Source organism: Lissotriton helveticus, chromosome 1_1, assembly GCF_964261635.1.
Source record: "Lissotriton helveticus chromosome 1_1, aLisHel1.1, whole genome shotgun sequence".
Classification (NCBI taxonomy): Eukaryota; Metazoa; Chordata; class Amphibia; order Caudata; family Salamandridae; genus Lissotriton; species Lissotriton helveticus.
In genome coordinates, this window is record NC_136057.1 from 1,372,030,240 (window position 1) to 1,372,056,775 (window position 26,536).

The 26,536-nt window shown below is 46.9% G+C and overlaps 1 protein-coding gene across 6 annotated transcripts in view; it reads left to right on the plus strand.

Annotated features, from left to right (window-relative positions):
- Positions 1 to 26,536, plus strand: part of PLA2G6 (phospholipase A2 group VI) — a 593,695-nt gene that overhangs the window by 160,655 nt on the left and 406,504 nt on the right. For 2 of the 6 annotated variants that reach the window (XM_078683792.1, XM_078683778.1), the window contains exon 3: positions 12,101 to 12,275. The exons of 3 other annotated variants lie outside the window; for them this stretch is intronic. The gene's annotated coding sequence lies outside the window, so the exon portion shown is untranslated. Of the gene's footprint in view, positions 1 to 12,085; positions 12,276 to 26,536 lie in introns of all 6 variants that reach the window. One more of the 6 variants, XM_078683782.1, reaches the window with a different exon arrangement.

Genomic DNA, 26,536 nt, shown 5'->3' on the forward strand with positions numbered 1-26,536 from the left:
CTCTTTCTCACTCTCTTTACCACCCAGGTATGAACCTAAACTTTCCGATCATACCTGTAAAGAAAAAAAGACGTGAGTGATTCAGTAGTAGACTCTCAAGGCTGAGGTACCAGGCACTCCACCCAACTGCAAGGATGACAAAGCACAAACACGTTTTCAGGAAAAGACCCTACCTCAAAGGGACTGTTCTCAACCTGGTCTACCAGCTACACCTACCTAATGTGCACGCATTACATTCCTCAATGGGGGAGTTAAGTCTCTCTGATTATACCCCGCTTGGAGTCTCCTACCTACACAAAACATAAGAAACAAGGAACATGTAAAGGAAAACAATAGCAAAGTAAAGAACAACTGAAAAGGTTATTGCATACAACCTGGTGTTATTAAGCACATCACAACCAGGTTCTCCCCCACGTTCGTGTTTATAAGGTTTGTACACCCGTGGGTATTGTTTTGCGCGTGTAAATTTGCTTTCTCCCACTCTTGGAGAAGCACTTTAGGAATCCTCTTTTCTGCTTGAGGCAATGTTCTGGCGAGGGCAACTCCTCACTCGGTAAACAAAAGCGTCCTGGTATTCCTTCCCCTCATCCGAGAGACCAGAACTCGAAGTGGATCAAAGTTTAGCGCACTCGCACTGAGCACGCAAATCACCAATAACCAAAGTCAAAGTACAAAGATGCCGGGTGTTGCTCTCACACCCAGCCCGGTTGTTTCCCTTTAGCCGAGGGGAAAACCATAGCGAGATTAGCGGTACACGCCGTTGCGTGAACACCAACGTCGTTATAAAAATGAGAACAAAGTATCCCAGACAAGGGAAGAGTCCGCTATCTTACCGCCTTTTTCCGTATCACTCCAAACGCTCACCAAGAAATATCCAGAATTATCGGCGACGGCTTCGTCCCCTCTGCTCCATTTGATGACTCGTTGCACACGTCCTGTGCGTGTCTTGCGTAACACCCTCAGGCCTGATGGGAGTTGTAGTTTAATGTGTCGGAATTATGAGAAACGGGTTTCAAATCCCCCCTGTCTGGCGGATCATGACAGTACATCCCCCTTCACAAAGGGACGGAACCGGCCCCAGGACGATCCGGACATAATCGATGGAACCTGGCCACCAACTTAGGAGCATGAACCACCGCAGCCGGCTCCCAAGAGTTCTCCTCAGGACCATAGCCTTTCCAGGAAATCAGGTAGTGCAGGCGTCCCCGCACCCACTTGGAATCAAGCACCCGATGCACCTCGTACTCCCTGTCCTGTTGTACCCAGATAGGCAGGGGGGTACGACGCACAGGACAGCGAGAGGGTTTCAGGAGAGAAACATGAAACACAGGGTGTATCCTAAAGTGAGTGGGCAAACGTAACCTTACCGCCACCGGATTCACATGCCCCACCACCCTTTATGGCCCTATAAATCGGGGATTGAACACGCTATGTTTTTTGAACGAAATGTTTTTGGTGGACAACCACACCAAGTCCCCTTTCCTATACACTGGACCAGGCCTACGATGCTTGTCTGCCTGCTGTTTGTAGTGAGCTTTGGCTTTTGTCAGGTTTTTCCGTGTGGCCAGGAGTACCTTGCGAACACGTAACAACCTCTCCCTGACTTCAGGCACCTTAGTACAGGCATTAGGCAACAACATGGGAGTGAATCGGGGGTGAAAACCATAAGAGCTCTGGAAAGGGGAATGTAACGTAGAGGAATGTTGGGAGTTATTGTAGGCGATTTCTGCCACCCATAACCAATCCACCCACGAGTCCGTGTTTTCCTGCACATAACATCGAAGATACTGTTTCAACGTTTGATTCAGCCTCGCTGTTTGTCCGTAAGTTTGAGGGTGAAAACTTGTGGACAAAGAGGACTGAATTTGCAGTTCAGAACACCAAGCCTTCCAAAACCTAGCTGTAAATTGCGCTCCACGATCAGACACTATGTCCCTCGGGAGCCCGTGTAACCTAACAACATTCACAAGGAGTATGTGTGCCAACTGGCCTGCCGATGGGACCTGAGAACACGCAATGAAGTGCCCCATTTTGGTTAAGTAATCGACTACCACCACTATGGCTGTCTTCCCCTGATCTTTGGGAAGTCCCACTATAAAATCAACGGAGAACCTTTCCCATGGAAGCTCTGGTGTGGGCAAGGGTTGTAGCAGTCCCTGTGGTTGTCGACGAACCGCCTTCATCTGAGCGCACTTCGTGCATGGGGCAACCCCCTGATGGAGATCTGGCCTAACCGATGGCCACCAGAACTGTCTCAAGACTTTCTCAAGTGTCTTTATAAATCCCATGTGTCCAGCGCAGGGAACGTCATGGCACCACGATAACACGGTTCGGCGTAAAGAAATGGTAGGAACAAGAATCTGCGCTCCCCGCATCGGGATTACCTGTTTCATCTTCCACTCAGGGTGGTTTCTTAGCCAGGTTCTCCACACACACGTCTGACTTCCAATTCTCACCTTTGTTAGAAAGTCTTGCGTTTGAGTTACTCCTATGACATTGGAGGGTTCGCACTGGTGTTGTGGCATGCAGGATAGAGTTTTCCTGCCTAGTTAGAGCATCCGCTTTTCTGTTTTGTGTGCCGGGTCTGAAGGTCACTATGAATCGATACTCTTCAAAGAACAACATCCACCTCAACTGTCTGGGTGTTAAATGTTTTGCTGCACGGAGGAATTGTAGATTTCTGTGGTCCGTGTACACGGTGACTTGATGTTTCGCCCCCAACAACCAATGTCTCCACTCCAAGAAGGCATCGCGGATGGCCAGCAGTTCCTTTTCCGCGATGGTATAGTTGTTCTCCGCCGGGGTGAGTTTTCTCGACATGTAGGCGATGGGGTGCAACATGCCTGTGATTTCGTCTCTTTGAGACAGTACTGCTCCCAAAGCGGCTTCAGAAGCATCGGCCTCTACAATGAACGGTAAGTCAGGGTTGGCATGCGAAAGCACTGGCGCTGCTGAAAAAGCCGCCTTCAAGTTGTCGAAGGCACTTTGTGTATCAGCCGTCCACTGGAAACGCTCATTCTTCCTCGTGAGACGGGTCAATGAGGCCACCATTCATGAAAAACATTGAATAAAACACCTGTAAAAGTTAGCGATCCCTAACAGGCTCTGAATGTCTTTCACGTTGCACGGACGAGGCCAGTCTTTGATGGCTTGGACCTTCCTTTCTGCCATCACTTGACCGGAGGGGGTGAGCATTACTCCTAGGAACTCCACCGTCGTCACATGGAACTCACATTTTGGGATTTTGCAGAACAAGTGATGCGCTTGCAAAGCGTGTAGGACCAAACGCACGTGGTGCACGTGTTCTTCTGTGGAGTTGGAATAGATGAGTATATCGTCGATATACACTACGACGTGACGGTCAAGGTATTCTCTCAATACCTCATTGAGGAAGTATTGGAACGCGGCCGGGGCGTTGCAGAGCCCAAAGGGCATGACCAGGTATTCATAGAGCCCATACCGCGTCTTGAAGGCCGTCTTCCACTCGTCTCCTTTCCTGATCCGAACAAGGTGATAGGCGCCTCGAAGGTCTAACTTGGTGTAAATTGCAGCGGATCTTACTTGTTCCAGTAGAACAGGAATTAACGGCAACGGATATTGGTTTTTGACGGTGATGGTATTCAACGCCCTATAATCGATGCAACAACGTTTCTCGCCGTTCGCCTTCGGGATGAAAAATAATGGCGAAGCTGCGGGTGACCTGGAAGAACGGATAAACCCCAATGTAAGATATTTGTCTCGGTAAGCCCGGAGGGTTTCATTTTCTGGTAACGTGAGAGCATATATCCAACCATTGGGAATGGCTGCCCGTGGGACAAGGTCAATACTTCAATCATATGCCCTATGCGGAGGGAGCGACTCCGCTTCTTTATCGCTGAATACTGCTTCATATGCTTGGTAGCATGGTGGGAGAGACACTTCCTTTTCGGCGGCCGTCGCTATCCTCGCTGCCGTGGCCAGTGCTTGCGATGGATTGTGTGGCCCAGGGAGACAGTGCTCCATACAATAAGGAGATAGGAACTGAACCGTTCTTTTCTTCCACTGGATCACCGGTTCGTGTTTTTGTAACCACGGAAGTCCCAGGATTATGCCATATTGGGGTGCCTGGATTATGTTGAACGCCATGGTTTCATGATGAGCACCTTCGTGTGTAAGCCCATATTCTGCAGTGTGATGCGTGATGGGTCCGGCCTCAAGTTCTTTCCCGTCAACGGCATACACGATTTCGGGCTGTCTTTCACAAGAAGTTGCACTCCCAGTCTCTGGGCTTCGATACAGTCCATAAAACACCCAGTAGCCCCCGAATCCACCATGGCGCGCACCTCTTTCTCCTCATCACCCATCAACAGAGTCATAGTAAAAAATAAATGGTTTTTTCCTTGGTCCACATCAGGGTTTACAGAAGGGATAGTGTACTTGCTTGACGGTTCCCCTTCACACACCTTCAAGCGTTGGAGTTTCCCGACTCCTTTCCCGAGAGAACAGCAGAGGATTGTCCGGGTCTCATCCTCCCAGGTTTGGGTTTTACTGGACATTCCCGAAGGAAATGTCCTTTTTTCCCACAGTAAAGGCACAACCCTTGTTTACGACGATAGTCTTTTTCTCCTGCTGTAAGGGAAGCCCTCACCGCTCCTATCCCCATAGATTCACATTGAGGAACGGCTTTCTCTCCTGCAGTAGGACTTTCATAGGGCGTGACAGGTCGGTCTTTTTTCTTATGGTCCCCCTTGCGTTCCTTCATTCTATGATCTAGCCTTAAGGTGAGTTCTATAAGGGCCTTACACGTCCGGGGTTGCGGATCGATTTGGGCCAGGACATCTTTGAGGTCTCCGTTCAGACCCTGATAGAACAAGGCGGGTTGTTTAGCTTCTGGCCAATCGGTTTCTGCCACCAACCGACGAAAGTGGTTTAGATACGTAACCAAGTCTGTGTCTCCTTGCTTGAGTTTCAACAGCTCTCGATCCGCTGTGAACGTTTCTGCTCTTCTGTCAAAGGTTTTTTCGAATTCTGCACGGAACTCGTCCCAGTCGTAGAGAAGGGGGTCATCTCTTCGAACCACAGGGACTGCCCACTGAACTGCCTCACCCCCTAAGTACGAGATCAGGAAGGCAACCCTAGCCTGGTTAGTGGCGAACATCTTGGGTTTACACATAAAGTGCATTAAAACTTGCGTTATAAACACCTGCACCTTTTTGTTATCCCCATAGAATCTTTTGGGCGGGGCTAAAGGGATTTGAGCGGGCATCTCAACCACCACAGAGGTGGCGGCCGAGGCTCCCCCACCCCCTGCTGCCGGGACGGTAGGCATCCTATCTAAGCGTGCTCGCAGTTGAGCGTTTTCGGCTCGTGATGCGGCCACTTCTCTATTGGACGCGGTTAATTCCACCTGGACCTGCGCTAACGCTGTCAACACATCGTCTAGAGTCGTCATCTTAGGGATCAACACAGCCAAGAAGCAGATAGAATTCTTGGGCCGATAATTCTGTCAGGCTCTGCCTTCTGGCCTCTTCGGGGGTGTGTTGCTAGGCCTATAACCTCCCCTTCTGAACCGCCTCAAAGTCTGAAAGATAATGCACAGACTACTAAGGGTGTCCAACCGGGGAGGGAAAGGAAGGGAACAGCAGGGAGGGAGACCTGAAACGACAAAGAACAACTGGTTTAGACAAAACCCCCCCTTGCTCCGGGACTTCCAACCCTCCCACTCTTTCTCACTCTCTTTACCACCCAGGTATGAACCTAAACTTTCCGATCATACCTGTAAAGAAAAAAAGACGTGAGTGATTCAGTAGGAGACTCTCAAGGAGACTCTCAAGGCCACAGGTTGGCCGGGACACATGCCAGATGGGGTGACAAGGTGGTCGTGTGGCGTCGATATATCGACGATCTTTTCCTGGTCTGGAAGGGCTCTTCCAGTGAGGCAGAGGAGTTCATTAGTGATTTGAACAACAACTCCCTCAATCTTAAATTTACACACGAGATAAGTACTACCTCAGTCAACTATTTAGATTTAACAGTATTTGTGAGAGAAGATGTTCTCAGCACAAAACTCTTCAGAAAGCCGACTGCCGGCAATTCAACTCTCCACGCACGGAGCAGCCATTCCCCTAATCTCATCAAGAGCATTCCATATGGGGAGCTTCTCCGATTAAAACGTAACTGTACACATGACTCTGACTTTGAGATAGCTGCAACTGACTGCATATCTAGATTCAGAGTCAGAGGTTACGAGGAAGGGCTAATAATTTCTGCCTATAGGAGAGTTCAGGCTATACCTTGGGCCGATCTTCTGAAAGATCGGGATGACAACACAGGGAATGTCAGAGTTGGTAAAAAGGGCCCACAAGCACAGTTTCGGATGATCACTGATTACTCTGAGGATGCACAAAATGTGAGACGCATTTTCAAGCGTAACTGGCACATCCTACAGACGGATCCAGTGATAGGCTCGGATGTCCCAGAATCACCGTTGATGACCTTCCGCAAAGCGAGATCTGTCAAGGACATCCTAGTACAGAGCCATTTGCCACCTGTATTGCCACGCACAGGTAGACTCAGAGACATGAAGGGCTTTTTCCCCTGTGGGAAATGTAAGGCCTGCGCCACGAGCAAGAGGGTTCTCCACTACACTACCCCAGGTTGTAGGAAACCGAAACAGATCAGTAAATTCATTTCTTGCCTTACGCCATTTGTTGTTTATTGCTTGGTTTGTCCTTGTGGACTAAAATACATAGGGAGCACAGTCCACAACGTAAAGGTGAGAATTTTAGAACATCAGCGGGCAATAGCAAACAAGGATGACAATTATCCCGTAGCCCGGCATTTTGCCTTGAAGCACCAAAGCAATAGAGAACTGCTACAATATTATGGAATTGACCATATTCCAATCAACCCCAGAGGGGGTAATAGACTTCAGCGCTTAAGGAGGCTCGAATCCCGCTATATTATAGACTTGCAAACCAAGGCACCCAAGGGGCTAAATAGAAATGAAGAGTTAACTGTTCACCTGGGATAGTTACATGTGATTTCTTGATGAACTGTATTGATTCTGTAGCTATACATGATGTATCGAATTATTGAAAATTATTTTGCTTCCTTTAACTTTTACTGCATGCATAACATAGGTTATATTTGATTAAGTAAATCTTGTAAGTGGTCCACCCATGGTTATTAGGCTTTGCCGATACACGGCTTGATTTTTGTCCTCTTTTGGGGCATGTGACCCGGGCATGGGAGCATTGCCAGATTGGTTTGAAATTCATTTGAATTAGCTTTATTGAGACGCTGACCCCATTAACAAGTGGACCTTTGCCGATCCACGGCTAGATTTTTTGCTATTGACTGGTGATGTTGACCACTCTACATGTCCCAACATCAATAATTGAGATGTGGAAATATGCAATATAATCAATACGGTATATACAGCATGGTTCCTATGTATGTGCATATTGTTTATTGTAACATTGACTATGTCAAAATGGCCGCCATTGTCGTAAATGACTAGGTAATTTGATCCGTCGTCGCTGTTGCTTGATCAGTGACGCGGGAACATTTAAAATGGTGTCTGACTAAACATACTGATGTAACACTGACGAAGGAGCAATCCAAAACGCGTCTGTTTCTCATACCTCGCTGAAATAAATCAATTTTCGATGCATGCTTACTGAGTGCCGGTATTTCTGTTGACCACTAACAGAATTGGTAGCGTAATTTATTCGCGGCAGGCACCGCCGCGTTCAGGCACCCGCCTGGGAGTGCAGAGTGTTGGTGCAGTTTGGAGCGTGAATATATATATATATATATATCTCCTTGTGGGGAAATAGTCATTGTTTAGTTTGGCTCCACTTTCTGATGAGGCTTCCTGGGCATTGGCAGGGTGGTGTTTCCTTGGCCCTGGGCACCACAACATGGGGAAAATGCAAAAAAACTGCTCTGGCAAAGCATGGCTCCTCGCCTTCATCCATGGATGGATTAATCAAAAGTGCAATGAAGGCCCTGAATAAGAAAATTGAGCAGGTGGATCATCGCCTCCCGGGTTCACTGGCAACTGGTGTGGAGACTAACCCTACGCCTACTAGGGAACAAGGTGTCGCCCAACTCGCTACAGTTGCAAAGACTTCAGCCAACAGTAGTTCCACCAACTATTATTGACATCACTCCTGCCGAGCCAAACCTGGCCAGGATACTGTCCCTTCGATTAACAACGGCCCCCGTGAAGCGGAAAAGTATCAGGCACAAAGGAAGCCAGTTTTGATAGCTACCCTTCAACGTGGTCATGTAATGGACCCTACTTTGCTTTATGTTGAGAAATGAGATCTGTTAAAGATCCCTGTTGGACAATGATTGCGACATAATATTTAATTTTTCTGCACCTATGCATTTCAGGTTGGATTTAATCGATGGTCTTTTAAATGATCTTAAAACAAGAGGAGCTGCTTTTACCGCTACACTGCCTAACGAGGGGAGGAGGGGACTGTTACATATTGTCTGTCAGGTCCCCTTGACACTGGCTCACGGGGCTTATCAGATCCTCTTGGTCAGCCATAGGTTTTTTGAGAATAGGAAGAATCAGCACAGACTTTAGGCAGTTGGGGATTTCACCTTGAAGTAGAGAGGCATTAACAATCTTGGTCCAGAGCCGAACTAGGGATATTATCATTTCTTTAAAGAAATAGGAGGGAAGGGGATCGTTGAAGTGACTTGAGGGTTTCAGGGTAGAACAAATGTTGAGAATGGATGTATCGTTCAATGTTAAGAATTGATTCCAACAAGCATTGTTATTCGGGGTTCGGCAAGTAGGAATACGGGCTTGATGGGTTAGGTGGGAGTCTAGTAAGGATGATACCTCAAGCAGGGCAGACCTTAGATCAGATTCAATCTTGTTAGTCTTTTCCAGGAAGAAGGCAGCAAAGTCCTCACAGTTAGGTTGGGGACTGGATATGATTGGCGATTGACAGGGTGAGTTATTGGATTGACGTTTAACCTGCTCAAACAGCATTTTGGAGTGATTCCTGGCTTTGTCCAGTTGGCTTCTGAAGAAGGTCGCTTTCGCATTTCTGATGTGTTTGTTGTACAGACTCCTTCTCAATCTCAAAAGTTTAAGCAGTTCAATAGATGGAGATGATCTCCTTGATCGTTCTGCTAGTCTCAGGTTACGACTGTCTGAGTTTAAGCTGCCATTGAAACATGGTTTGGAGTCTTTGTTGGATTTTCTTTTTAGTTGAAGGGGGACAATAGTAGTGCTCTGTGACTTCATGGACGTCTGCCATGGACGAGGGAGGAGGTAGGGACAGATTGCTGCGTGATATGAGGTCACTCACGTTTGCATTTTGCAGCGATCTTTTCCAATGTTTCAGTTTCTTGGGTTGGAGTCTTTGGGTGTTTCATCGTTCTAGGATGAGGAAGGTGATTAAGTGGTGATCCGCCCAGTCACACTGGGCAATCGATTCAATCTGAATGGTGTTGGAGATGATTAGATCAAGGGTCAAGCCCAAGTTGTGTGTTGGGCTGTCACAGAAGTGAGACAGGTTGAGGTCAACTAGGAGGTTTTTAAGACTTTTCATGGCCAGGTCATTTCAATGTAGATTGAAGTCTCCCAGGAAGATCTGGGGGCAATGGAAACCTAGGGCCCGATGTAGGTGGCCATTACCGGTTGGTAACGGCCGAATTCGGCCGTTAACGACCGGTAAATGGGACATTGAGATGTAGGGGCTATATTTTACAGAATCGGTAAATTTACCGAATCGGTAAATTTACCGATTCTGTAAAATACCGAATCAGTATTTTTTCCGATTCGGAAAATTCCTGATGTAGGTAGCACTGTTTCCAGTGCTACAGGCCTTTTAGATTCGGGATTTTACCACCCAATCCAATTGGGTGGTGAAATACCGAATCCAGGTGTGCATGCACACCTGTGCCATGTGACACACAGACATGCCCTTAGGGCATGTCTGTGTGCCACATGGCACACATGCCTGTAATTGGGGTGCCATAGGGTGTCAAAGTGACACCCCCTGCACCCTTGCAAAATTCGGTATTTACCGATTCGGTAAATACCGATTCGGTAATGCCCATTGATTCCTATGGGCATTGAAGCCCATAGGAATCAATGGGCATTACCGATTCGGTATTTACCGAATCGGTAAATACCGATTCCTTCTGATTCGGTAATTGTAAAAATAAAATTACCTACATCTGCCCTACTCTTTTTTACCACTTCTTAAATACCGATTCGGTATGAATCGGTATTTAAGAAGTGGTAAAAAAGATTTACCTACATCGGGCCCCTAGATTGGATGAGATGGTTTCCATGGTTTGTTCTATCAGAGAGAGGTTGTCTCCTGGCGGAAGGTAAAATATGTGCAGGTGGTTGCATAAGCGTCTTTGTTTGTTGATGATGTCAATGCTCTGGTATTCACAAGATGAAAGAGTTGGTATATACAGGCAACGCCTACACCCGTTCTCTTAGCTCTGTCAAGTCTGATAATGTTGTGGCTAGGAGGGACTAGGATGTCAAGGACAAGTCCTGAAAAGACATTAGGCCAAATTTCAGTGAGAATCAGGAGGTCGAGTTACTGATCAAGGATGAGGTCAGCGAGGTCTGCAGCATGTTTCACAGCTGATCTACATTTGAGAAGCATGAATTTCAAGTGAGCTTTGGAGTCAGTGGGAATAGACTGTAATGTGAACTTGCACGAAGTTAGCAGTGTTTGTGGCATTAGAGTAATGGTTTGAATGGGCTCCTGAATGACTGGCTTATGCCTAGGAGGTCTACAAGGGTTTAGCTGCATAGTTTGAGAAGGTCTAGGTATGTCTGGCATGTCATGTTGTGTGGAATTGTAAGCTAGAAGAAGGGAGAGAATGTCCGGGTCAGATAGTTAGTTGTTAAATCTATTTGGTCTGGACAGGGCGTTAGGGTAGGGAGGTGTACTCCAATTCCGGACGGGTGATGCCTGCTTACGGTCCCTCCTCTTCTTAGAGGGAGGAGTGGATGTCTTAGGGTATTGGCTGGTTACTTGTAGGCTCAACTGCGAAGCCTTGTTGGACAATAAGTCCAAGGCCAGCTCTGAGTTGATGATTATGAGCTTTTGTATGCCAGTTTTGAGTTTTTACATTTCTTCCTCTAACTGCAAAGTTAGAGGTTTTGTAAACTCCATTCTACAGGATAAATTTAGCAGCAAATGTAAAAAGACATAAAGCTAACATTTGACCGCTGTCTTACACAGCACAGCAAATGTGACAAGATAAAACATGATTTAAAGGCATCTTTGCTGCTCATTCACTATTCTTTGTCAGGAGCTCTCTTGCCAGACCCGGCCCGTAGTCCCTGAAAATAGCTTGCCCTGTTAAAATGTGACTCGGCATAGCTAGTGGGTTAGTAGATATCTTGAGGCCTGTCCGGGAAGCTTGAACTGCTTCAATGAACCTAAATTACTTGATGGGAAGGCTGGCAGCCTTAGAATTCCTTAATGGTGCAGTGTCATATTAGTCCTATATGTGTGCAGCCTACTAGAGGCTATGTTTTCCCTTTTCTTCAGGTTTCAAAAAAGTTTTTAGTTCAGGGATGTTTGCAGCCAAATACACTATACTGTTAATTTAGGTAATTTGATTTTATTTTTAACCCCCCCAAAAAATGTTTTAGAATCTGTTGCCTCTAATAGGCATGTTTTGTTTCTTGGTTAAAAATGGTGTGCTGTAATCCCGAGTGTGTGTGTGTGTGGATATATTTCACTGTTCATCATGGATACCAGAGAGAATCCCATGGTAGAGAATGGTAATCCTCAACATTTTAATAACATAATAAGCATTTTTATACCATTACGCAGCATTTAATAACATTAATTTCATATCTTAGCCTGTAATATTGGTATAACTTGTCTTCCATCATAGATGCAGGCATTCATTCAGACAGCAACCCTTGCACTCATTTGCACTGTAACTCATCTATGAATTCAGCCATACGTCAATACACTTTTGCCCTTTAAAAACATTCTTTCAACCACTCATTCATCCATCCATACATGGACTCATTTCCAGGTGTTTACCCATTTTCACACTCACCCACTTAAAATGCAAACTTACCAATCAGTTAAGAAGCAAATAGGCTTAACATGTTGCCAGAACTATGAGCTTTGACACTGATTTTTTTCTAACTCTGCGTTCTTCTTTTTCACTTTCTGTACAGTTAATTGTGGAAGGAGGGCTTTGGCAGGATGGCCACCTCTCTCGTAAGAAAATACTGTCCATTTGTTGAAGCTACAACATCCTGGAAGGGCCAGGTGCTGTTATCTTAAAAATAATTTGTATACTTTTCAGCCTTGGACTTTTGCTTTAGAAATCATTTTGGAATAGATAGCTTTAAAAACCTATTGTGCCTTATTGTGGAGAAGCGTGGCTCAATGGTTAGAGTGGCAGACCCTGATGCAGAGGTCTGGCCCGGGACCAGGGTTCAATTCCCGCCTCGGCGGCTCTTGGACTCAATCTCCCCGAACCTGATCATTCTCGCCTCGGTGCCTATTCTAATCATGGGCCCCACGCTGCAACTCTGGGCAATAGCTTGCTTAATCTCCAAAACGGCCCCAGCAGCGCTTGGATGCCTGGCTTCACTTTGGGGGTGCCCAGGAGTGGACATTTCCCATGGAAAAGCCAGGAAGGGTTCCACAGCGGTATGAGTGCAGCGCCGGGACGCCCCGTCGCGTGGGCAGCCGTGCGCTTTACAAATACAACACATTTACATTTTTAATGTTTTCCATATATATTTATCAGGGCTGAAAATACCGGTTTTTGAGAATGTAACCATTTTTTAGCAGCATTGGCATATAAATCCAAGCCAAATCGTTAAAACACTGGCCTGGAGACAGGGCTCAGTTGTTTCCCAGTTCCGTGCAGAACTCATTTAGTTCACGTATTTTTCTTTGCATCTGGGATTAGTAGCCCTGTTTATCCTATTCCAGTTTTAGATTACAGACCCCAGAATGCAAAGAAAAATCGTGGACTGGACGAGCTAGGTTTGCTGATGGCCAGAGAGACCCAACTCTTCCTATCGCACAGCATTTAAGACTCAAGACCATTTGAAATGTTTAACTGATCTAAGTGCAACACTTGATATTTTTAAGTATTCAAACATTAAAGGACATGTGGATAATGTATATACCCTGATGAAGCAATACTATGATAATTGCAAAACACATGTTGATATTTGTAAAAAATAAATGGACTCTCCAATGTTACTCTGAAACAGAGTGCATGAAAACCGATTAACTGAAAGACATATGACGCAATAAAATAGATTAAGTTAGTTAAAAAAAAATTGTGCCTGAAGCTGATGAACATAAAAATAAAAAATAAAAACCCTAAGCTGAACGCTGAACAATTGTGAATTGCGTTTCATTGGATAACCAATAGAACTATAATGAGATTCGGTGTGCACTCGCACAGTCTTTGTTATTACAACACTGGTTTGGTGGTAGTGTTCTAAAGTGTCCCAGTTCCACGGGGAAATCTTTCAGTCCAGATTTTTTAAGTTCTCATCACTTGAGACCGCGCATGCAGTGTTGCTTGCAACGCTCTATGGTTTTTCTATTGTTTTAAAAAAAATGAACTCTAAAAACGTGCTTTTAGCCCGTCCGTTACTTACCATTGGTTGGCTTTATCGTCACTCTTATTTTCTTCCTTTCCATTAGTGAGTGTTTTCAGTGCTTGTTGCTTCACTTGGGCTTCACTTTGTCTCCATGTGTTTGTTGTCTTCAGTGGTGGAGCAGGGACCAACTACTGATTGATTTTTTTCATTAGTTTTCTTTCATGCTGCTTCGTCTCAGATTTTGGTACTTTTCTTTTGCTTTTCTTGCAAGACAAATTGAAACCACCAGAATTGAAGCACATGCTTCCCGAAATTTCGTATGAAACAATCTTGCAGTTGGTGTCTGGGTTTTTAAAAAAGTCTGATATGGGAAGAATTTTGAATGTGGAGCCTATGCATTTTGTTGTGAAGAAAAGTGGTGTGTTGCCCAAAGTCTCAGAGTACCATATTGCATGGGAGGAAGAGATGGGATTGCAGGAAATGGTATCAGCATTGATAGAAACAAATGAAGTAAGGCCCTCTCAAAACCTGATGAGTGGCATCTTGTGCAAGACCTACATGAGATTAACAAGTTAGTACAGTCCAGAGTTATCATGGTGTTGAACCCCACGACCATTCTTACTATCATAACCCTTGCTACTTATTTTTCAGTCATAGGTTTGACAAAAGCATTCTTCCCCTTTCCCCTACACCCTGATAGTCAATATCTATTCTTCTTTTCCTTTAGGGGGTGCAGTTTTTCTTGGACACAGACTCCTCAAGGGTGTACAGAATCTCCTTCCATTTATTCACACATAATAAAGGCTGACCTTGATCAACTTGTTTTGGAATCCGGGGTGGCATTGATCCAATATGTAGCAGTTGATACAGAAAGAACAGAGTATGTGGGCCACTATAAATTTGCTTAACTTCTTACCATCCAATGGTCACAAAGCATACCCAAAGAAATTACAGTTTTGAGGAAAATAGGGGTCCTATTTGGGCCACCTGATTTCTAATGCGGAGAGGAGAATATCACTCAAACGTATTTGTGCAATAATGCAACATAATGCTCCCATGACACAACATGAGGTGCTTTCATTTCTACGAATGGCAGGGAATTGCAGGCAGTGGATACCAAATATTCCCCTCATTTCTAAACCTTTATAAGACCTGACACACAAGGATGTCAATGACACTGTCCCCTCAAGCCAGATACAGCTGAAAAGTTTCACATGATTAAAAAGGCTCTCTGTGAGTCTCCAGATTATACTAAAGAGTTCTCTTACACATGAGCGAGAAGGATGTGCCCTTTGAGTACTCACACAGGAACATAGGGGTCTTAAGAAACTTACCGGGGGGAGCAGCAGCAGTGGCAGTCTTGCTAGAATAAAGCGAGAGTATATGGTTTTGGGAAAAACATTGATGTATATGTTCCTCATTCTGTTGATACATTCGCAATAAAACACAAATGCAGAATTTAACTAATGCCAGATTGACTAGATTCTATTGTCTACTGATAATATCACTTTATATCGTTGTACTTCCTTGAGCCCAGCCACATTGATGCTTTAGCGTGTGGAAGATCAAATGACAGAATTGCATGATTGTATTTTGGTGATAGAACAACAAACTAAAGACAGAATTGATATGTCAGAAAAAAAGCTTTTATTGAAAGCAATGCGGAATTATGGGAAGATGGATCATGTTTTAAACTACCAGCAGAAGGAACTAGAGCTGCTTACCCTGTAATCACATTACAAACAGTAGTAGAGACAAGACGAATATCACAGTTGTCAGCTCAAGCAGCAGAAATAATAGCCCTCTGCTTAGCTTGCGATTTAATTGCAAATTTGACAGTGAGCACCTATACTGACAGCCAATATCCCTTTGGGATTGCATAAGATTTTGGTAGGCTTAGGAATGAACGACGATTTCTGACCTCTACCTGTGCTAAAATAAAACATGGTACCTTAATTGTGTGCCTCCCCAATGCATTTGGCTTTTCCCAAGGCTTTAGCAATCATTAAATGCCCTTCTCATCGGAAAGTGACTGATGATGTTAGTAGGGGTAACAATTTTTCTGATCAAACTGCTAAAACTACTATCTGATAGAGACGTCTAGACGCAGATTCCTTACCACAGAATATCCCCAGGCGTCAAACTGGATCCGGAAAACTTTCCGCAGCAGCTCCGTCCTGACGTCAGCCACAGACGTGACATCAACGGAGCCATTTATGCCCCTCCCGGCGCGCTGACATCAGTTTTCTTCTTTTCCGCGTCCCAACGCAGATCCTGGAAAACCAGTTGTTCCTTGACCTGTTTTTCTGGTCTTTTCGACGCCTTTGGCGTCCTGGAACAGTGTGCGATGCTTTTGGGCTTTAAGGTGTGTGAGACCTGTGCACGTCGGATGTCCATGACGGACCCGCACGCCATCTGAGTACCAGCGCCAGGACACTCCGAAGTATCAGTGCGCTTTACAAATACGCCTACATCTGTATGTGGTGCCTCGAGGTGCACCACGACTCCAAAGAGTGAGACGATTGTCAGCGGATAAAACCAAAGTTCTTACGGGAGTGTTGGATGAAATTCTTGGCAGCACAGCTGTCTGGCCCTACTCCTTCGCGTCACCGCCCTCCCTCTCAGCATCAAGCCCACTCCAGAGGTCGTTCCCGCAGACATCGTTCGGAGGGTGAACACAAACGTAAGTCCAGGTGGTCTTCCTCCCCTACTTATGATGCTGGCACCTGCTCTTCTCGCTCCTTTCCGATGACGGGCGTCTGGCGGTCGTCTCCTCTGCACCCCTCTTTCCGGGTGCCGAGCGACACGAGCCCAAATGGAGGCTTATTCTGAAGCACTCCGCTCTTATTTTGGGTCACCCCTTCTCCCTGGTGCGCCTTCGGGTCCCATAGAGGTGGAAGGCACTCATGTTGGGTCTTCCCCGGCGAATTTGTCCTCTGCTCCGGCTGGGTGCATCGACTCCGATTCCGGAGCTGATTCGACACCAACGGGACACGGCCCAGCGGGTCCTCCCAGTCGTCCGTCTAGCCCACCCCGTCAGTCTCCGCATAGCTCTGAGCGGCTCCCTGTGTCGACGTTGGAGGCAGTGCCGGGCTCGATGCCCTGTTCCCCACATGTTACAGTGGGGTCGAACTCGGACGGCGCCCAGCCCGAGTCCCCCTTGGAGGTGGTCGACGTCCAGACACCTCTGGCTTGACGTCCGTCGATGCCGGTACCGACACTGTCGACACCGGTGCCAGCGCTCACGTCTCCTATATTTCATAGAGATTGATATTCCAGACTTCTCGGACGCCCTTGCGACTCCCACGCGGCATCGGTCGACACCGGTGCCGGCGCCTACGCCTCTTCTTATGCCACACGCTGACGCTCTTCTTGACTCCACTGATCTGCGGCCATTTAGGCCCATGGTGCAGGTACCTTGTGTGGCGTGGACTCCGGATCAGACTCCGGCTCCTCCACTGTTGCTGCCTAGTGGACGGGTTAGTCTCCAGCCCTCCCCTACAGATGGGTTATTGTCGCCTCCCCAGATGGCAACTGAGGCTAGTGCTACCTATGCACGGGCTATTCACAGGGCGGCTGCTATTCTTTGTTTTCAGCCCCCTGTGGTTCCTCTGCCTTCTGATCCTTTGTTTGATCTTCTCCATATGGAGCCGGTTGAAGTGGGGCTTCCTTGTTTGACATAATGCTGGGCACATGGGCGAGGCCTTCCTCGGGGGACCCTGTTGATTGGGCCATAGCTCGTCGACATCGTCCTGCCCCTAATGATACGCTCTGTCTGTCCCTTCATCCTAGGACTCAGGGCCTAGTTGTTCAGACAGCCTTCGACTTAGTCTTCCTCCGCCCTGCCTCTGTTGCCTCCCACCAGTGAGTCTAGGTGGTTAGATGCATGTGGTCGCCAGCTGTTCACCTTTGCCAGTGCTGGCATCCTCGCCTTGAATACAGCTTGCATGTTCGCACGTGCATCCTCTTTCCTTTGGGACTTGGTAGAGGCTCTTCTACCTTCACTTCCAGAAGGCCCGCGGGTTGAATTAATCCACCTTCTGCATGATGGCAGGGGAATGGCGCAATTCTCCCTCCACTCGTCTCTTGACTCGGTGGGACGAGCTCATGCTCGGTCGGTGCCACCCAGATTCAGCGGTCTCCCGCCTCATGTCAGGGCTACCATGATTCTTGTGTCACGCCCGTTTTGCCTTTTATCCTGCATTGGCGATGTTGCCTTGTTGGTCTGATTTCGTACATGTCCTGGTACTCTGGGTAGCACCCAGATAGTGTAGGCTGTGGTTCCGCCATCTCAGTATTCTTTATGTGCAGCCAGACGGCTGGTTCTGTCTTCCCTTTCTGTCCTCTGAATGTGTGCTTTGCCCAGGAGGACTCCCCCTCGCAGGGGTTGACACTTACCCTATGTGGGGTATTTATAGGCTATTCGGTGACTGCCTTAGCCTTGGTATGCTCCTATGGAGTTTTTCACCACAATCTTGATGTGGGCTTCCTTTTTGTGCCGTTCTGCGATCTTGACGTTAGTATCGCTCCATTGCACCTTCGGTACAGTTGGCTTTGATAATCTCTCACTGCCTTGTTATGGGTTCCTTACCGCATGGCTTCTGCCTCGCCTATATTCACGGGGGCGTTTTTCAGCGTCACTGTGATCCTCTTGCCCTTGATGGCTGCTCTTGCTTTGCCAGTCACTATTTTAGGGCCTTGATCTGCTCAGTTCAGGCTCAGTTCTCACCACTGACGCCCTATCTTCTTTTTGCTCCAAGATACAACCATTATGTGGCAGCTTCTTTGTGTTGATGCAACCTGGGAATGCACCCTGGTATGATTGCTATCATAGGGTGTTTGCGTTGATTCTTCCACTTCTGTGGTGCTGGTTCTCCCTTTACAGACAAAATTTTCGTACTTCAGCCCTTACTGGGCTTATCTTTCCGGATGGTGGTTTTGCCCTGTACCTTTCTACTGTACCTTGCCTTGTGCCCTCATTTTCAGGGCACTTCCCCAACAGGAATTTTTACACATTTCCCTGCTGCTTTTCCCACAGGTGTTTCTCACACTTCTGCTTGGATTCCTGCTGTACCACTCTTAAGGGGAGTGTTCTCTTTAGGATACTCACTTCTTGAGTCCTTGAACCATTCGATTGGTCCTGACTGTTTCCGACTGTCGTGTCTAGCTCTGTCTCCTCCTCTATCTTGCGGGGGACCATTGCTCCTCCCGGGTGAAGGGCTGATGTGGCTTACTAGTCTGGACATTGTTCTGTCCTCTTCTGCTTCATCATAACTGTTGATACTTTTCGCGTCCTCTGTGTTATGCTTCATTTCTAGGCATATTTCTTGCCTCTATATCTGCTGTGCTGTTTCACAGCAGACTCGTGCTGTCAACGCTTGCTTGGTGCCTCTTTTGGTCGGTTGCCTTCTTGCGATTGCATCTCTTGCATCTGGGCTACTCACGCACCCCTACAGGAGGGTTCTTGTTCTACTTCGTGTGGTTCTACCATCCGCACGGTATGCTTCTGTTTCGTCCAGTCTTCCACTTGACTATCCTTCTTACTGTAGTCCTGTTTTGGGTGCTTCTGATGGTTGCCGTCAACCCTTTCACATGCCTCATGACAAAGTGACTCTCCAACGGCGTGTCTTCTGTTTCTGCTACTACTGGCACTTTTTTTTTTTGAAAACCTTTATTGACATCAAAAGAAGACAAATCGAGGCCCACAACCAAGCCGGCCTGCCGCAGTGTACAAAACAGTCAGGAGTCACCAGGCAAATATTACATAAGCAATCAATACAAAGCAGAGGCAGCACAATCACAATAGGGGAGAAGAAACACAGAAACTAAAGGGCTAAAACACAGGAGTAAATAAGGCTTAATTTTACAATAAGGGGAGAGGACACATGACAGGCACACTTGCAATACGGAGGCATCCAACATCCCGTAACCAACCTCAACATTAAGAAGGGGGCATGGGGCAAAATATCAGGGGGACAACACAATGCAGTCAAGAAATCAGGATATGTGAGATACAGTCAGCCCCTGAGCATTATCATCGTAACACGCCCGCCACCCGAGACACTACCAAGCCAGAACAGAGGGATCGGAAGACAATGCATTAAAACCCGCCCGTCATAGTACCCTCTGGGACGTAGGAAGGAAAAAGGGGGGGGGGACTAGGTAGGGAGGGGGGGAGAGGAAGGGAAAGGAAAATGGAGGGAAGAAAAACAGAACAATAAAAAGGGAAAACCAGGAAATATGAAAAAAAGAAAGGTAAAAGACACGCCGACACGGCCCCCCGTGGCGGGAGGACAGGAGACAAAAGGATTAGCGGCCCAAGCGGGGCATGGCGATCGGGAAGAAAGACAGCCGAAATTTAGCAGGAGAAGTAACGATGCCATACCCCCACCCGAAACACACCATAGGAGGTCGGGACAGACGCGGCCTCACGAATAAGAGATACAAAAGGGCCATAGAACCAGAAGACAAACAAAAAACAGAACCCAACCCACCCGTCCCACCCTGCACCCCTGTAGAAGGCTATGGCCTACCCTTCAAACAGCGTGCCTGTTGCCCTAAACCAGAACCCGAAATATAGCGAGAAGAAAGAAAGAAAAACGAGACAAAAAAGCCACAAAAGCGGAGAAAAGAAAACAGGAGGGAGGAGCAGAATAACTATAATACAAACGGTAGGCCGCAGCCCTCCGCCCAACCCGACAAGTACAATCAAAAACAGACCAGGACGACATCCCATCACGCGCCACAAAATATCAGGAGAGGGGGACCTCCCACCCTCCTACGATCAGAAACAATTGTGCAACGAAATCGCATACCGGGAATCAAGCAGAAGTCGTACATTTCACCCCCAACCCTTCCGAGCGACAAACCCCACCCACCACATGGCAATGTACAACCACATACTAAATACGAAATCAGCATATAATCGAGTGGAATGGTGACTAGCATAGCTACGTGGGGTGTAGATAGATCCACAAGTGAGCAGTAGTCCAAACTGAAAATACCGATGCATCAACAATCGAAGCACGAGCCATGAAAAACAGGAGTTCAGATGCGCCACTGGAGCGGGCGAGGTGGTCCCAATTATAGTCACAGGCAAAGTCATCGAAGCAGGGACAGGAGGAAGTCCACCCATAGTTTCAGGCAACAATGTCGAACAGGGCCGCAGTACAGCATCCGAGTCCCCGGGGTCCGAACCCCGAAAGGCAGGGCGCCCCAAAGTCACCAGCACACTACACGATCCTCGATCAGCGGTGGAGACACCCAGGTCAATCGAGGGGGGTGAGGCAACGAAGTCATCAAAACAAGAGGGCGACAAGAAGAAACGGCCGCCCAAAATGGCGGCGGATCGTGGCGGACCCACCGAGACGCCCAGGGCCAGGGAAGCGTGCAGGGATCTCAGGACTTCCAGGATATCTCTGACTGTCGGCTCACGCCCACCAGATCCGATCCCCACACAATCAGGCAACTCGGGTCCGCCGCCACAGGGTGACTCTCGCTCCAGAGGGCCGGCCGCCATTTCGTGAATCAGCCCAATCGCCGCCCACGAGGACCCCCGGAAATAACAGTTCTCAAATGTAGGACTTTACAAGCGCCGGGGGTCCCAGCAAGGGCGGCCTCGATGCCAAAAGGATGTCCGCCCAAAATGGGTCTCTGCCAGCACCAGCACCGGTGCCCCAAACAAGCGGAGTCCGGGCCCCGAGGACCAGGGCCGCCGGACAAAGCAGCGGCGGGGGGAGACCCCCTCTCAGAATCAGGTCCCGGGGCTTCTCACCCGCGTCGGCCACCAGGGCAGGACCGGGTCAGGATCGCCGGGATCTTCGCACATCGGCTCCCAACACTGGTTCTCGCTCTCGGCCGGGGCCGAGAGCCGTCGGATCCCACCGGCCAGGTCCCGGTCCAAGTCTCGCAGAGGCCCCAATCTCTCGGAGGCCACAACTCCGGAGCCACTGCACGCCGAGACCCCGGGGTCAGATGGTAAGGACAAACAAGCCGTTATGTTTCCAATTCCCCGAAAATGCGCCGTCCCGGGACAGGATAAAAGACAGGATAGGCAGTCAGGATGGAGGGCTGCGGGAGCCGAGCTAAAGGGCGACCATTACGGCCGCGAGCTAGGCTCCTCCCACTACTAGCACTTTTAGTTCATTGGTCGGCATCCTGCCAATTCTGTCCTACGTATTTGGCTGGTACAGGATTCAACTGTGTTTTTTCCACTGTTGTGCATACTGGACTGGTATGAGTTGACTCTGTCATACCACTTGTCTTCCCTCTGAGTTTTATTTACGGTCAGCACATCAGATGCTGCGGGTCCATCAGACCCTGGGTTCAGTTCCACTTCTTGCGAAGTCATGAACTTTTCCTTTCACACAGACATATCTAGCCTCTGTTTTCTTTCTCTCACCCGCTATGCATGCGAGGGTTTTTATGCTGTTCTTTGACGGCTTGTAGTACCTTTCCCTTCCAATGTTTTTCGTCTTTCTGAGCTTCATGGTGTGGTGTGACGGCGCTGGTTGGGGTCCCCACCATGGGTAGTCACCTTTTTGACGGCTATGTTGCCTCTGCAATTTATTGGGGTTCCGTCGCAGACCTGCCTCTTCTATGGGTATGGCTTTGGTATCTATTATGAGTTAAGGAATCTGTATCTGGACGTCTCTATCAGATGTACGAGTTACTTACCTTCGGTAACTATGTATCTGGTAGAGACATAGTCTAGCCACAGATTCCTTAACGCCCGCCAGTCCTCCTCATTCTGTGAGGACCTTTTCAGGTTGGGCTTTCTATGCTCACCTCCCTCCGGATGGCCTGATCCTTCTGCAGGGTGACGCTTTCACTTCACTCTGACACACAATGCTGATACTTAATTCTGTTTTCATAGCTCCACTTACCCAGGCTCATAATTGGGCGGTATGCTCATGTGTCATGTATCCTTTCCAACCCTACGCTCTGGGTTGTACAGTGTGAGTTCTATTCGTGTTTTTCCCACCCCCGCTCCCCCCTTTCTATCACCTTGGGGGGGTCTATTACCACCCCTGTGCTCTATTGGTTTGAAGTCTCTTGGCTCTGCCACAATTTATAGGTCTCTTCTTAGGGATACAACGTCTTTTTCTGGTGACGTCTTCCGGTCAATTGTCCTGGCTCCTGTGTTCCGGACTTGTTGTCCTTTACAGTTATACATTAAGGTTGTGGACTTTCAGCATCTGCCATGATGTTGTTTACATCTTCATTACCTCCAAGAGTGGTTGGCCTTCATTTTTGCGTGGCTGCTTCCCAGAGCGTTGCTCTGTTCTTTTCCTTTACTAGTTTGCAATATACAGTGCCTGGCACTTTCCTTTAAGGTGTGTTTTTCACCATTCCATGTCCTTTCTTCATTTTCTCACACTGTTCCCATATTCTAATAGTTTTTTTGGCGGTGGCTCCACATTGTGGCGCGGAAACGTTTCTCTGACGTCACGTCCGTGGATGACGTCAGGGCCGAGCCGTGCGGCGCCGCCCCCGGCGCGTAGAGGTGCTGCTGCTGAAAGTTTTCCGGATCCAGTCTGACGCCTGGGGATATTCTGAGTTAAGGAATCTGCGGCTAGACTATGCCTCTACCAGATACATCGTTAACGAAGGTAAGTAACTTGTATGTCTTAGATGAGGCAAGTACCATGTATGTGGCTCAACTAGAGCAAACGTCAGAAGCAGATTGTAATATAAACATGGATCCCCGTTTACTATAACAGAATGCAACTGGTGAAGAAATTGTTGATGGGCAAAAGGAGGATACACAGATTTATGGGATTTGCATAGGACCTAATGGAATGATTAGGTTGTCTAAAGCTTTGGTGTATATTTTGGATCTTACTATTCATGCTCTTGCATATTTGGGACACATGTCATGTGTAGATACTTTTCACAATTCTGGTATAAAAAGAACTTTGGAAAAATGCTGAGACTATATGCCAGAGCTGTCTCACATGTGGACTATTTAACAGCGGTAAGGGAACACCCACAACATCAGGACCCTTTCCAGCTCCCAAGGTGCCCTTTGAAGATACACAGGTGGAATTTGTGTAGTTCTTGCCCATTACACGTTTTAGTATGCAGTGGTAGTAGTCTGTATGTTCTCTGGTTAGATTGAGGCAGCCGCTAGTAAGAAGAAGAACGATGCACAGACACCGGCTAAGTGTTTGCTGAAGGAACTGATCGTAAGATTCGGTGCCCATGCAGGATTGTGTCAGATAATGGTCCACATTTTGTGAATATAGTGGTGGAGTGGGTACGTAAGGCCCTGGCGATAAAACAAAAGTTCCATTGTGTGTACCTTCTCCAGTCAGGCAGTGAGTGTAATGCAGAACAGGAATGGCATTCTTAAGATAAAGATTACAAAGATATGTGTAGAGACTGAACTGACTTGGGTAGATGCATTACCCATAGCATTTCTAACTATGTGCAGTACTCCGAAACCACCACTAAATTGAGCCCTCGTTAAATTGTGGCTAGTAGATTAATGAACACTTAAGTCTCCCTCACCTCCCTTTACCTCTACTCACCACTAAATACTCTATTCACCCTCACCTCTCTTTACCTCCACCCACTACTGAGCCTTCAGATCACCCTCACCTCCCTTTACCTCTACCAAACACAGAACCCTCAAGTCACCGTCGCCTCCCTTTACCTCCACCCACACAATAACAATAAAGTCATCCTCACCTCCCTTTAACTCTGCCCACCCCTGAACCCTCAAGTCATCCTCACCTCCCTTTACCTCTACCCACCCTGAAACCTCGTTACCTTCACCTCCCTTTACCCACGCCTGAACCTTCAAGCTACCCTCGCCTCCTTTCGCCTCAAGGCACCTGCACCACCCTTTACCTTTACCCACACATGAATCCTCAAGTCACCCTCACCTCCTCGTACCTCTACCCATCCTAGAAGCCTCAAGTCATCTCATTCCATGTATCTCTACCCACCCCTGAACCCTAAAGCCACCCTTATCTCCCTTCACCTCTATCCATGGCTAAGCCTTAAAATCACTTTTTTAAAATAGCATACAAAGTATGTTATTTTAAAAATATATATATAACTGCATGGTAATGAACTGCATGGTAAAAAAGGAAATACTTAGCTTACACATAATTACCCTAATGGTAAAGACAGCGTGGTAAAGGTCCTGTTTGATAAAGGTTGTTTCCCTTCAGGCAAGGCACATCCCACCCATTCCTTTGTAGTGTAGTTCCTATAGTCCCAATAGGCTCTGCGCATTGGAATAATATCTTCAGTAGTGTAGACGTAGGACTGAGGTTAACTAGGTCTCTACTGACTATATTAGACTTAATTTTTTTGCCAGCTAGCTCAGAGTTCACTAGAAACTTTCTCGAATAAGCGAGGAGGAGTTTAACCTCCCTGGATAGACAAGAAGGGATTTAGTTTCTGACAACCATAAAACATGACAACTTTGCTCTCCCTGAATAAGAGTATATCTCTAGAGTCGTGTGAAAACAAAAGACAGCTATTTCACTCAGTCAAAGGTGCGTACTTAGTTTCACCAGATTGCAGAGAAAAAGAGAGACGGGCGTTTTCAATAAAAGGTGTTATTTATTGAGCAGTCTCTTTCCTCATACAAGAGAAATGAATTGCTACAATTGCAATACTTATAGTTAAGTAAAGTGCATACAGTAAAAGCAAGATTATGAAATAATACTGTAAAAGCATTGATATGGTTTCTTAGCCATATGATACTTTAAAATGGATAAAATAGATACATACATATATACATTGACTAATCGTACTCAACTGGTGCTTCTAACTACAGCTACCCCGGTGTACCTGACCTAAGCCTAATATGTGGGAAGGAGTAAGTAAGTAGCAGTTTAAGTTAAGTTTGTTTTGCCAAGAATCTGTCTCAAGAATTCTCTGTAAGGGTTTAGTCAGTTCAGTACCTGGGTATTAGAAGGCAGGAGGGCTGGTATCTCTCTCTCAGGACTCGGTATCCCAGCAACCCGCAAGGGTAGGCTGGAAACGCCGGAGGCTGGATTTCTCGGCAAGAGAAAAGACAGCGTCTTTCTCAGCGCGTCAAAAGGGAGTGGCAGCGTCCGTGGGCTCTCGCATCAGCTGGGCTCTTCGGAAGTAGATAGCTGCTCTGCTCCAGGATTACCACCGTGTGTTTGCTTAAGGCAACGTTGGTATATTTATACCTGAAAGGTGCCGGGTTTGACGCAAGGCTGGACATAAGACGTCAATAAAGATGTCACTAAGAACTGGTCGTTCTTGCAGTGCTTTACAGGTGTTCTCGGACGAAATCAAAACAAAGCAGCAGGGATTTCCCAGGTTGCTGGAGGCTTGGATTTGTTTAAGAACTCTGTGTGCTTTCTAGGGGGCTGGAGGAATAGGCTTGCTTAATGTGACAGCATGCGCTATGACTAAATTATGAAACGGGTTTCTATGCCGTTGTAGGGATATTATTGATTTATAAACGGACAAGGGCAAAGAATAGGAATATCGAGTCAGGTACCTAGATAAACACACTGCACCCACTCCACGAATTCATGTCCATAATTACTAAACTAAGCAATAGTAAACATATCTAACGGTGCATGTGTATACCGATCCACCCCAAAATACATTATTTTGCATCTGAAATGGCATATGCAATATACACGAAAAATGAGTATAGGTACTGTACGCTTTCAAGGAGTGTAATCATTCATTAAAAAGGATGCATGTATATATCAGCATGAATGATTTGCGAAAATTACACATGAAATGGCTCTTAATACAGAAAAGAAAAGTGCGAGACCATTCCATCACATATAAATACAGTTTATTTGTAAATATGCTAGAGGCTGAGGTAATATATTGTCTCTAGAGTTCCTAAAAATAGAAGCTCTGTTCTCTAAGAATAGTTCTACTTTAAGCAGAGGATGAGTGCCAAAAAAAAAAGTAAATATTTTGGAATCAGGGAAAACAATTAATTTCGTT